This window comes from Candoia aspera, chromosome 2, assembly GCF_035149785.1.
Source record: "Candoia aspera isolate rCanAsp1 chromosome 2, rCanAsp1.hap2, whole genome shotgun sequence".
Classification (NCBI taxonomy): domain Eukaryota; kingdom Metazoa; phylum Chordata; class Lepidosauria; order Squamata; family Boidae; genus Candoia; species Candoia aspera.
This window is the reverse complement of record NC_086154.1, coordinates 259,615,237-259,629,149: the sequence shown is the minus strand read 5'-3', so window position 1 is coordinate 259,629,149 and position 13,913 is coordinate 259,615,237.

Genomic DNA, 13,913 nt, shown 5'->3' with positions numbered 1-13,913 from the left:
GAAAGGACGGCTAGCGGCCGACGGTGCTGGTGGTGAGCGGCGAATCCGATGTTCTAAGGATCAACACGCCATTGGAACCCGGAATGTGAGATCTATGAGCCAGGGCAAATTGGATGTGGTTATTGGTGAGATGTCAAGATTAAAGATAGACATTCTGGGCATCAGCGAACTGAAATGGACTGGAATGGGCCACTTCACATCAAATGACCACCAGATCTACTACTGTGGACAAGAGGACCACAGAAGAAATGGAGTAGCCTTCATAATTAATAGTCAAGTGGCTAAAGCAGTGCTTGGATACAATCCAAAAAACTACAGAATGATCTCAATTCGAATTCAGGGCAAGCCATCTAACATCACAGTGATCCAAATATACGCCCCAACCACAGATGCTGAAAAAGCTGAAGTAGAGCAGTTCTATGAGAATCTGCAGCACCTACTGGACAACACGCCTAAAAGAGATGTTATTTTCATCACAGGAGACTGGAATGCTAAGGTGGGCAGTCAAATGACACCTGGAATTACAGGTAAGCATGGCCTGAGAGAACACAATGAAGCAGGACATAGGCTGATAGAATTTTGCCAAGACAATTCACTCTGCATAACAAACACTCTCTTCCAACAACCTAAGAGACGGCTTTATACATGGACTTCAACAGATGGACAACACCGAAATCAGATTGACTACATCCTTTGCAGCCAAAGGTGGCGGACATCTATACAGGCAAAAATGGGCATGATCAAAAACAAAGATGGCAAGGAGCTAACAGAAGAAGAAGAGATCAAGAGGAGGTGGCAAGAATATACAGAAGACCTGTATAGGAAGGATAACAATATCGGGGATAGCTTTGACAATGTGGTCAGTGAGCTAGAGCCAGACATCCTGAAGAGTGAGGTTGAGTGGGCCTTAAGAATCATTGCTAATAACAAGGCATCAGGAGACGACGGCATCCCAGCTGAACTGTTCAAAATCTTGCAAGATGATGCTGCCAAGGTAATGCATGCTATATGCCAGCAAGTTTGGAAAACACAAGAATGGCTATCAGATTGGAAAAAATCAACTTACATCCCCATACCAAAAAAGGGAAACACTAAAGAATGTTCAAACTATCGAACAGTGGCACTCATTTCACATGCCAGTAAGGTAATGCTCAAGATCCTGCAAGGTAGACTTCAGCAATTTATGGAGCGAGAATTGCCAGGTGTACAAGCTGGATTTAGAAAAGGCAGAGGAACTAGGGACCAAATTGCCAATATCTGCTGGATAATGGAAAAAGCCAGGAAGTTTCAGAAAAACATCTATTTCTGTTTTATCGACTATTCTAAAGCCTTTGACTGTGTGGACCATAACAAATTGTGGCAAGTTCTGAGTGGTATGGGGATACCAAGTCATCTTGTCTGCCTCCTGAAGAATCTGTATAACGACCAAGTAGCAACAGTAAGAACAGACCACGGAACAACAGACTGGTTTAAGATTGGGAAAGGAGTGTGGCAGGATTGTAGACTCTCACCCTACCTATTCAACTTGTACACCAAACACATCATGCAACGTGCTGGGCTTGAGGAATCCAAGGCTGGAGTTAAAATCTCTGGAAGAAACATTAACAATCTCAGATATGCAGATGATACCACTTTAATGGCTGAAAGCGAAGAGGAACTGAGGAGCCTTATGATCAAGGTGAAAGAAGAAAGTGCAAAAGCTGGCTTGCAGCTATTCCTCAAAAAAACCAAGATTATGGCAACCAGCTTGATCGATAACTGGCAAATAGAGGGAGAAAATGTAGAAGCAGTGAAAGACTTTGTATTTCTAGGTGCGAAGATTACTGCGCATGCTGACTGCAGTCAGGAAATCAGAAGACGCTTAATCCTTGGGAGAAGAGCAATGACCAATCTCGATAAAATAGTTAAGAGCAGAGACATCACAGTGACAACAAAGGTCCGCATAGTTAAAGCAATGGTGTTCCCCGTAGTAACATATGGCTGCGAGAGCTGGACCATAAGGAAGGCTGAGAGAAGGAAGATCGATGCTTTTAAACTGTGGTGTTGGAGGAAAATTCTGAGAGTGCCTTGGACTGCAAGAAGATCAAACCAGTCCATCCTCCAGGAAATAAAGCCAGACTGCTCACTTGAGGGAATGATATTCAAGGCCAAACTGAAATACTTTGGCCACATAATGAGAAGACAGGACACCCTGGAGAAGATGCTGATGCTAGGGAGAGTGGAAGGCAAAAGGAAGAGGGGCCAACCAAGGGCAAGGTGGTTGGATGATATTCTAGAGGTGATGGACTCGTCCCTGGGGGAGCTGGGGGTGTTGACGACCGACAGGCAGCTGTGGCGTGGGCTGGTCCATGAAGTCACGAAGAGTCGGAAGCGACTGAATGAATAAACAACAAAGTTTATAGGCTACTTCTCATTTTACAACCAGCAGGATCTGTGCATGTCATAACTTGCACTTTAATGGCAGGTGAAAGGTCAGCTTCTCAGTAGCTTAAAAGTTTATTTAAATGAAATTTGGAGGTCACACCATACGTGACATTTATGATGAGGAGTCATGTTCTGCATGCATGAGTGATTCAGGTACACAGCAACAATGCCCAGCATCCTTACTCTGAGGATGTCCATTTATATCCACCTTTGTTACTTATTATGGTTTTAAAGTACGGTGGCCATATTTTCTTGGAAAAAATAAACAGCAAACCTGAAAAAGGGGCAAATCTGAAAGAGGTTCATAAAGATTAAAAAAAAAAGTATATCTTTATAACTTAGCTTTACAAACGAAAATTCAAGAGCAAGGCCAACCAAAACTTACAAAAATGCATATTCTAATAAAAATACCTAAAAACAAACAGTATAGGTAACCTTATTTTAAAAAGACAATTTGGTATCCATCTTTGTCACATGAATGTCCAAGACTGTACATTAAGAGGTATCATTTGTGTAGTAAATATTAAAGGACCAAAATAAAGGACCAAAGTGGGTTTTTGAAAAATAAGTAAATCTAAAGGGCAACTTTCTGAAATAAAGGACTGTCCTTTATGACACAGTATGGTCACTATACTTTAAAGGGAATGGGGTACCAACCTCAAAACTAGCTTGGGTCTTCTTTATAATCCTTTCACTTTCTTAATGGAATGGTATTTTAGGGTTAATTTGAAGAACCCATTTGCTTTGAACATTTCAAAGGCTAATAGATAAGACTGGAGTTCTTCCTGGGTGGATCTGTTATCAGCCAGCTGCAAGCAGAGAAAGGCAGTGAGTCTCCCCCAAACTGGACAAGGAAGGGAGGAGGAAGTGGTCAGCTGGGCACACAATGGGAACAGAAAGATGACCGCTAGCTCATATTTCTCCCCAGCTACAGAAAAAGTGCCCATCTTGGGGTAGTGTTTTGCCCACCCATGGGTGTGAATCATTATTGTTTGCCAATAATCATGTGTCTCTTTCTTCTAAAAATGTATAAAAGTTGTGTTGGTTTGCAAGCTCTGCACACCTAAGGAACCAAAGTCATGGGTACCCTTTCTTCTGCAGAATAGAGCTATAAAAGAGATTTCTGCCTTGCGTGTTGAATGGCAAAGCATGCCAGGTTTTAAAGAACCCTGAGTTCCTGGGACATTCTTTTGACCCAAAGCAAACCAATCTACCATAGTGGTGATCAACTTTTAAACTCATACTGTATTTTTTTTTAGGGCAGTCAAACAGAAAATTCATCTGTTCCCTTTAAAATATCTGTTTCCTCCCCCTTCCCACACACAAACACCAATGGTTTTCGGATGCACTCCCATCCCCACACCACCTGATGAAGACTCTTCAAAATAAATGGCTGAATAAAACCAGCATTGCTCATACTGCGTTTCAAATCACCTTTAGACATTTCTTTTCCTTTTTTATCGGATGCAATTTTGCCAGGAAGTGTATTAGTGAGAGAGGGAGAGAGGGAGAAAGAGAAAGAGACGGTATTTTAAGACCCGCTAGGAGAAATCAGGACTTAATAACTATATAGATTGGAGAGAGAACAATGGAGAGGTTAGAGCACAGAGCCATGTATTCAACTAATTAAAAAAGAAGTTATTAGTTTTTAGTTACACAGCAGTTGCAGATGCCACTGTATTAAAAAAAAAAAGGGGGGGGGAAGGAAGAGTAAAAGTTACATTGAATGGCCAATATGGGTTTTAAATGGCTTCCTAATTAGAGCAATGCAAATAGAACTGTGTTTCAAGCCAGCCAAGATGATAACCTATATTATGATACACAAAAGGATAGTATGGGGAGAATCAATCTGGTTTCCACTAGCAGGCATTGAGCTATCTTAAATATTTTTTATTTGTTCAGGGGAGCTTTTCTTCTGCAGCCTGTTGTTCCAAAGGAAGACCACCACGGCAGCTGACAAAGATAGATCTCCATCATTTCTTGAGACTGGAACAGACAATAAAGGATGTGATTGTCCTATACTGGGAAAACTGAGAAGCAAGAAGAAGCAAGAAGAAAACTCAATAGCTGAACACCAATGTGCATGTCAGGTCAATCTCAAAGTGTTGAAGGAAATCCACCCAACTCTGAGCTTAGACTAAAAGCAGCTTTTCAACATCTGGTGTCTTCCACCAGGCTGGAATATAGCCTTCCGTATGTTTTAATAGCAATACCATTGCATCTTTCTCTATTAGGGAAAAAAAAAAATGAGTCAGATTAGATCTTTATTATGAAGTACTGAGCAAGCTTCTAACTTTAGCAGTCCGTCCATCCTTCTGTCAGGCCCAGCCCAAGAATGGCAAAGAATCAATCCAGCCAAACTTCAGTTCTTTATCTGCTCACACTGTATAGACAGAATCTTTCCAGACTAAAGCAACTCTACCTAACCTAAGGGGAAATAAGCTGGGAAGGCTCTAGGGTGGGGTTATTCTGAACCTCTTGGTTTTCCCACATTCCAGCTCTGGGCTGTGTTTTCTCTTATCTCACTCCCCTCCTTGAAATGTGTTCCCTCCTTCCTGAGAACCAGCTGCTGCTACTGTAGTCCATCACATCACCTCCCCCTTCACAGACACATTCCATCACCCCTTCCTCCATCTCTCTCTCCCTCCCTCCCTCCCTTCCTTTTTTATGGGATGGGTCAAAGAAATTAAATTTAAACAAGTTTTTTTTTTTTTTTATGAAATAAAAAAAACTGGAACTAATTCTTGAAGACTTCAACCTAATTTCCTCCCAAGTCTCCAGTCCGACACTAGGTTTGGTGAGATGTTGAGATGGTTTCATTGATTCCTTGGCTTCACCTCTCCCTCACTTGTTCTGTACCTCCCTCTCCACTTCCCTGCTAACAGTACCAACCTTGATGGGCAGGGGTGAGGCAAATGGACACCTACTTGTTCGACCTTACTTTTCAATTTCAGATTTCCTCATTTTCTGAATTCCATGTGTTTATTTCAGCATCACTGGACAAATTCAGCAAAGAAATAGAAAACTTAGCCCAAAATGTGCAGACAAATTCAGTGGCATTTGACTTAATGTCTAAGTGTGTATGCACACTTGTATGATATACACTTTTCCTCATGTTAAAGATCATTTCTTCCTAATGTAATGCACTGTTTGTGTCCGTTTTCTCCTCAGACAGGCAATTCTGATGCAGATTGTTTGAGTTCCACATTTTCTCAGACTTCTGAAAAGCACAGATCAAGCTGGACATGAATGCATTTCTTCTGGTTTCCTTGAAGGCATGGCTGGTGCAAAATGGGTAAACCGCAGAACAATTGGGATGGAATGAAATTCTCATTCATCCGGATTGCTGTTGCTACATGCATACAGAACAAGGGAAAACAAAACAGAAATAACAGCAAGAAGGAGTTACTACAAGCCAGGATGTTCCTTACCTTTGGAATGAGTCTCTACAGGTCTGAAAGTCTTGTCTGTACCCAATTATCCCTGCTCTTTCTTGTAGCCCTTGCAGGGTTGGATGCAAATCCAGGAATACAGTAGGGTTCTCTCTTATTCCCAGAATTATTTTAAAATTGTATACTAAACCAAATGCATGTGTAGTTCCACACAGTTTTCAGATTCTTTCCTGAGGTTGTGTGTCTGCTTGCTGATAATAAAACAAGACAAGACCCTTGGGATGCTAGTGCATAATTCTTTACTGAGGTTCTTTTTGAGTTGTATTCAGCAACTAAGCAGGTGGAACACTGGTTAACACAGAGAAGGAAGAATCACTGTGTCATGGCTTGTATGGGCTCCCCTCTAGAAGACCACTACATCCTTCCTTGGCATTTATTTGTCAGTATCCCATGCATGTTGGTATTGTAGAAAGTCCAGCTGGGAAAACACCCTTGAACTGAAGGAAGGATATCTGGGGTCATACAATCTGCCCAGAGTTCATTTTTGTAATGTTTTTTGCTAAGCTAGAATTAAAAAAGGGAAATAGGCAGGGGAGTAAAGCTGAGAAACAATAAAAGAAGGTAGCGGGATTCTTTCACACACATGCACACAAGAACAGGCTTTGAATGCTTTGGGTCAACTAGCAAACGTCTAAGAAACATGCACCTTCTCATATATAAGACAGAGCTGTATGGAAACTGGAGCCAGTCCAAAATCACACCAAGCTAAAAACACTTCTCCTTTCCCCCCCTTCCCCAAGTACACACAGAGTCTCCATATCAAAATAAACAATACCCAATACTTTGAAAAGGTCACTCATTTGGTTCCCTTGGTGAGCTGTTTCACACAGAAAAAGTCTCTTTAAACTGCAACAACTTGAAAAGCTAACCTTTACACGTTAGAGCTCTGCTTGTCTCAGCTGACATTCTTTCTCTGCTTAGGATTTTACTCACTATGGATGAAACCTCTTCCTGCACGCACACCCACCCACCGACCCACACCCCTTTCTGTAGATGTATTTCCTGAATTTGCCCTAATATTAAGTTGATGTCTTGGCTTGTTTGGCTTAAGTATGAAAAGCATTAGTGATGTAGGGGGGAAATCCAGCATTTGATTAGACCAAGAGGTGGGAAAGGTGTGGACAAACAGTGGAGTGGGAGATAACTCAAATGGGAAAACTAGATCCCTGGTATGCATCAGAATCCATGTTCTGACTAATTGTGGAGGAGGCAAAGGCATGTTGACTGAAATTTGGGCTAAAAGATGATGCTACTTGAGTTGCTGGATGAGATCATATAGCTATATCATGTTCAAGGTCAACAGGATTGATAACTCAATCTTGCTTATACCTTAGTGGCATTATAAGATTGTCCAGAACACCTGAGATAATCACCCAGATTTCTGGATGGGTGTGGAATGATACTCTGTATGGTTAAGGCAGGTCCTCATTCAACAAAGGGATAGCTAGGATATTTAGAAAGGACAATCTGAATCTGAAACCTTTGCCTTCTCCACCATCTGGACAAAGGTCCTAGTGGATAATGAACTGACTATGAGATCACGGGTTTCATTCTGTTTTCTTTTATGGGCGGGGAGAAAGAAAAAAAAAGAATTATTGGTTTATATTTCAAGCTTGGAGCCACTGTGCTACATCACTTTTGAGGAAGACTTGGTTCCTTATGACTTTCCTTTATTGGTCCCTTTTAGCTTAAGAATATAAGATCAGATAAGAATATAAGACTGTAAGAAAGCAAAGTGCATCTGGTCCAGATTCCTGTGCTGGGTGAGAAAGAATCCAGAAGGGTTCTTCCTGCATATTTCTGGCATTTAGGTACTTTCAAGATCCTCTGCAATTCTATGCATAGGACAATGCATTTGAATATTTTCTGCTATGCTAGACCTCCTACCACTGGTTCAATTCTTTCCAGTTGTGCGCAGTTCTCAAATTTAAACAGCTCTTCCTTCAGTCCCTTGATAGTTGATGAACTCTGACAGGATCACAACTTGAGATGACCCAAGAGATCTGATTTGATCACAGCTTGGGAAGATTTAGCTGCAGGCATGATCTTAAAAGAGAAACATGTTTGACCGCTTCCCCCCTCCCTTCCAAAATAACAGGGAAATTCATCATATGAATGTAGCCTTTCAGCCTAACTTTCCACTTAAAAAGTCTGGAACAGTCTTTATTTAAAAAGGCTGTTATTTCTACCAAAATCTGTGCTCATGCATCTTTGTAGTTTATGCTTCAGGCAATGAACTTGGTGTGTTCAGGTGGCTTGAATAACCTGGATTTACAAAACGTACAATGAGATCACAATGGATACTGGGGGAAATTATTTGTTTTACAGTTAGTTTTTGGATGAAAGTTGAAAAGAGGGTTACAAGTTGAAAAGAGGGATATGGGCCAAAACTGGCTAACTATAGCTCAGAATGTGCTGTTTGTTTGTTTTCTAGCTGCCTGATCTCTTCTGAGGTACAAGCATGTCTAAACCCTACATTATTCCATTTATAGCTAGAAGTGGTAAGTGGCAGCTGATGAGATAGGTGAACATGTCCATAGGCATCCTGTACAAATTATTATGACATCTCGTGTGCCATGACATCATTGTACAAGCCACCATTTATGTAATTCAGGTTGTTTGTGCAATGATGTCATAACGCAAGTGACATCACTTGCCCTCTCTTGTCCCCTTGTCCCATACCATATTTGCCTATTGCCTAATAATACCACCGGGCCTAATAATTCAAAATTACATTTGTATCTCCTGTAATGAAAAAATACTGAAGAGATGCATATACTTTGGCTGAGAAGAAATTCTGCCCTAGGACATCCTACTAAAGCCCTAATGTGGTTCAGTTTTTTTGTAGCTTAGCATGCTGTGAGCACACTACCAGTTGTGGTTTATTTAGCACAAGATGCTTAAGCCAATGAGGGATCAACACAATGTGTGACACATTCTCTGTGTCATTTCTGTTGTATCTCCCCTTAATACAGGATCCTCCAAATGGTCAATGTTGATCCCCAAGGGTTGAGGGGACTATCCATTGTTGTTGTTATTTGTACTACTATTAGTTAAAGTAGTATTTATTAAATTATTTTTCCTACAATAAATGTTTGGGGATCGGTGAACCATCTGAAAGTTCGTGAAGGGATTGATAAGCTGAAGACTTTGGGGACCCCTGCCTTAATGATACAGCACCACGATAGGGGGTTACAAAATGCCATGGAGAAACATGAGACTAGATTATTTTAATCTAATTACTTATTTTGATTAATTGTTCTGCTAAATAAATAACTGCTGAACATCTGCTTGATATCAGGGCCCGTTAAAGGAGTTCTCCTCTTCTTCCCATTCTGGAGCTAACTTTGGTCTTCTTTGGGTGTTGTTGTTGTTTATTTGTTTAGTCGCTTCCGACTCTTCGTGATTTCATGGACCAGCCCACGCCAGAGCTTCCTGTCGGTCATCAACACCCCCAGCTCCCCCAGGGATGAGTCCATCACCTCTAGAATATCATCCATCCATCTTGCCCTTGGTCGGCCCCTCTTCCTTTTGCCTTCCACTCTCCCTAGCATCAACATCTTCTCCAGGCTGTCCTGTCTTCTCAGTATGTGGCCAAAGTATTTCAGTTTTGCCTTTAAGATCATTCCCTCAAGTGAGCAGTCTGGCTTTATTTCCTGGAGGATGGACTGGTTTGATCTTCTTGCAGTCCAAGGCACTCTCAGGATTTTCCCCCAACACCACAGTTCCAAAGCATCGATCTTCCTTCTCTCAGCCTTCCTTATGGTCCAACTCTCGCAGCCATATGTGACTACGGGGAACACCATTGCTTTAACTATGTGGACCTTCGTTGTCAGTGTGATGTCTCTGCTCTTGACTATTTTATCGAGATTGGTCATTGCTCTTCTCCCAAGGATTAAGCGTCTTCTGATTTCATGACTGCAGTCTTTGGGTGCCAAGTGAAAATATAGTACTTCATCCAAACTAGTGCAGCTCAAGTTGCACTCAACAATCAATCTCATTGTTGATGTGTTTATTTGTCTAGATCCAGTGTGAGAGAGGCATGGTTTCCCTCCCGAGGTGTAAGTATCACTAAATCAAAGGTATGTTAAGTGTATGTTAAGTGTAAATATTACTAAATCAGAGGTAAAACAGGTTTATGCTAGAAGGTTGTCGGTTAAGTTTCCTCTGCTTAAACTTCAAAGGTAACTAGGAGTTGAGGGAATAGCTGAATTGGTTGAGAACCTGGGAAGTGTCAAGCAAAGAAAAGCAACTTTTGAATTTATATTTGTTAGATATACACCTCACCTTTCTTCTAGGAGTTCCATGTGGCATACATGGCACTCTCTCCTCCCATTTTTCCAAAGACAGCAACCTTGTGACATGGCACTCCCTCCTCCCATTTTTCCAAAGACAGCAAAAAAAAAGTATGTGTAGAGAGTAAGGACGATATCCTTGACAGAAATATGCAGGCTCCATTGCCTAGGCAAGGGGGACTAAAGCATTTGTTTTAGAGTCCAGAATGTCCAGATGACATCTGGAAGTGTCTCAGATTGACATTTCCCTAATTCACTGAACTATAAGGAAGGGAGGAGGTACAACACAATCAGACTTGCAAAATTCTATCAATATGGCCAATCACAATACAAGTAATTTCAGCCTTCCTGTGCAGTTGATGTCTTGGTCACTGGCCCAAAGTCACCCAATGGACTTCCATGGCTGAGCATGGATTAGAAATTGGATCTGCCAAATTCTACTCCAAAATCTTAATGGCTAAACCACTTTAACTTATTTTAAAGTCCCTTTTAGGAGATGGGCGGGGATAAATCTGATTAATAAATAAATAACTCTAAATAAACCGACAGACTGTGTGTTACGCTTTATAGGGAATGGGGGGTGACCAATGAGATTTTAATAAATCTCAGTAATAAGTGGGATTGGGAATGCCAGTTGCTTCCTTTCTGAGTTAAGACATGGTGATATTATAGCTTCTGAACTCTTAGACACCCCCACCCCCAATACTCTATCCAGTTTGTATATATTGTTCTCTTTTTATATCATCAGCATCAACAACAACACCATCACTAGGAGGGTGAGGATTCTCAAGCATCCTGAGATTTATTGATACAGATAGGTTATAACTATTTTTGTAAATAAATAAGTCAGTCAGGTTCTTGGTGAACTAAAAGTTCATAGAACCATGTGAGTGTTAGCATGCAATTTATCCTAGCACCATGTGGAATCCTATGGTAGCACATGAAAATATCACCTTGCAGCAAAAGATTTATGTGAAAAATAAACAATGAATGGAATCTTTAAAAGAAATACCAGGGACCCATATATTCAACTTTAAATCCAGGCTAGAGGTTGGGGGTGGGGGAAGTACAAAATATTCTCAAGGTTTTGATAATTTGGTAAGAGAAAAACAAAACAAAAATCCGGAGTCAAGAGTGCAGCTGGAAATAGTGATAGCAGGATTTGACTTCATAAAAAACAGGACCACAACCGAGTTTCTGTACAAACTGGCCAATTTAAAGTTTTAGATTACTTGCTAATTAAAGGTGCTGATGTTGCACATGCCCTTCTAGTTTCAAAAAGGCCTCTGCAATCTTAGCCACAGCCAGTTCACTATATTAGGTTCTGCTTTGAAACTTCCGAGTGGGATATTCTTACAGAAACAAGGTTGGGTTCAATGGATAAATCCAAGCCAGATGTGATTCTTTTTTTGAAGCTCAATAAAGCTCAGCAGAAGTCACAAGCAAAGATCAAAGATACTGTCTTCTTCAAGGTCATCAAATAGGTCAGAATACGGTACATGGCTGAAGTTTTCTGGTATAATGATAGAACACAAGTTTGCATGCAGAAAGTCCCAAGTTCCATCTTTAACTTCCACAAATAGGCTGGGGAAGAATTTTGACTGAAACCTTGGAAAGACACTTCTTATGGAAACCAGCAAATGAGTTGGTTGACTCCTATAAGCCTATCAAGTAAATGTTTTAACCATAATTGATACTGAATAACTTTTGCCCATTACAAAGAATGCTAGAGATTGATTTAAGTCTTATGTCTGATCTCTGATGGGCAGGGTCAGTCACCTGGTGTCAGTCCTTTAAGATAATCCAGACAAGAAGCCAAACCATGAATATTTATTTATTTATTCATTAAACTTCTATTACCACCCATCTCCCCCAAGAAAGGGGAATTCTGGGCGGTTTACAATAAAATCAGAATTAAAATCATAAAATATAAATTACAATAAATAAGAATAAAATAAATACCAAACCCAAGGGGCAATGTTCTTATTGGTGGGAAAGATCTATGGTGCCAGCCACCCCCAAGACAAGCTATTTCCTCTCCCACACCAAGCGAGGCAGCAGAACCAGGTTTTCAAGTTCTTCCGGAAGGCTGGGAGCGCGGAAGCCTGCCTTACCTCTGGGGGCAAAATATTCCACAGGGCGGGTGCCACTACAGAGAAGGCCCGCCTCCTGGACCCCACCAGGTGGAATTCCCTAACCGGCGGGATTCGCAGCATGCCCTCTCTGCATGACCAGGTGGGATGGGTCGATGTTGAGGGGATGAGATGGTCCCTCAGGTAACCTGGCCCCATGCCATGTAGGGCTTGAATGGTCATAACCAAGACCTTGAATTGGACCCGGAAGCAAACCGGCACCCAGTGCAGCTCACACAGTAAAGATGTTATGTGTGCTGATCTTGGGACACCAAAAATAGCCCACATGGCTGCATTCTGGACCAGCTGAAGCTTCTGGATACTCTTCAAGAGTAGCCCCATGTACAGCACATTGCAGTAGTCTATATGGGAGATGACCAGGGCATGAGTGACTGTTTGGAGGGCCTCTTGCTCCAGGAAGGAGCATAACTGGAGCACAACCCGAAGTTGAGCAAAGGCTGTCCTGGCCATGACTGCCACCTGCTCTTCGATCTCAGCAGTTGGAAAGGAAATATAGCACACTACCTGTCTCGTAAGGTTACAGTAAAAGAATCTTGCCAACCTGAAAGCACTTCTCCCCTTCCTTCCTTTTACTTTCCAGAAAACTAGAGAGGGTCCCTTCCAAGATGTTTCCCACTCCCCCTTTCCTTCTGTTGAGCCTTAGAAACAAGCCATCATTTCTAGGCAAGCTACTTTTTCCACTTGCCTTCTTGAATTTATTTATACTGCCATAAAAGTTACATTCAGCTCACCTCCATCCTTAGATCTCTGGTCTCAAATTTTGTAAACCAAGCAAACAAGACAAACAAACCAGACACGCCATCCAATGTAGAGTTACCATTTTTGTCCTTTCACTTTGGTGTCAACACCTGAGCCTTACCCCCCCACCCCCACCCCCCGAACATGGAACATATAGAAATGAAAATGAAACTCCATCTCTCTGATGGAGCAAAAAGGAAAAATCTTTTGGGAAAAGGATTAGGCAAATGATTATGATTTCTGTCCATTCTTCCTCAATGGCAAAGGCCTGGATTTCCAAGTTGCCTTTTTCTGCTGCTTAGACAGATTTCAAAAGAGCAAAATGTTTTGAGATTGCCTCTGTGGGGTGACTTGGAGCTCAAGAAGGGTGAGATTTGTAAGCAGGTTCTTCTTCCCTGATACCACCAGTTGGTGCTTGACACCATTCACATCATGTCATGGTGGTAGCATCTCAGCAGTCGGAAAGGAAAGCTGGGTGCCTGGTTCAATTCCCAGACCATCTCCTGACACCTCTGCTGTCTGTCTGCACAACACCTTTGTAAACAATTGCCTCCTTGGATATCTTAAATGCTGCACACTGATATTAGGGAGAGAAGTGTCCAGAAACACCAATGCCTTTGCACTGCCAACACCCAGACCTGTGTGAATTCAAGTGCATTGTTTGAAAAATGAAACTGCGTATGTTAGCAGAGCTCCAGGGCAGGAGCTTAGCTGGTGTTAGCATAGCTGCCACATTGACAGTTTACACTGAATTTATGTGCCCATTTATTCTGTCTTTTTATGGGAAAACAGGTTGTTACCCTACAGCTGCTATATCACATGTTACTTACCCTGCCTACAAGCCATAGTGC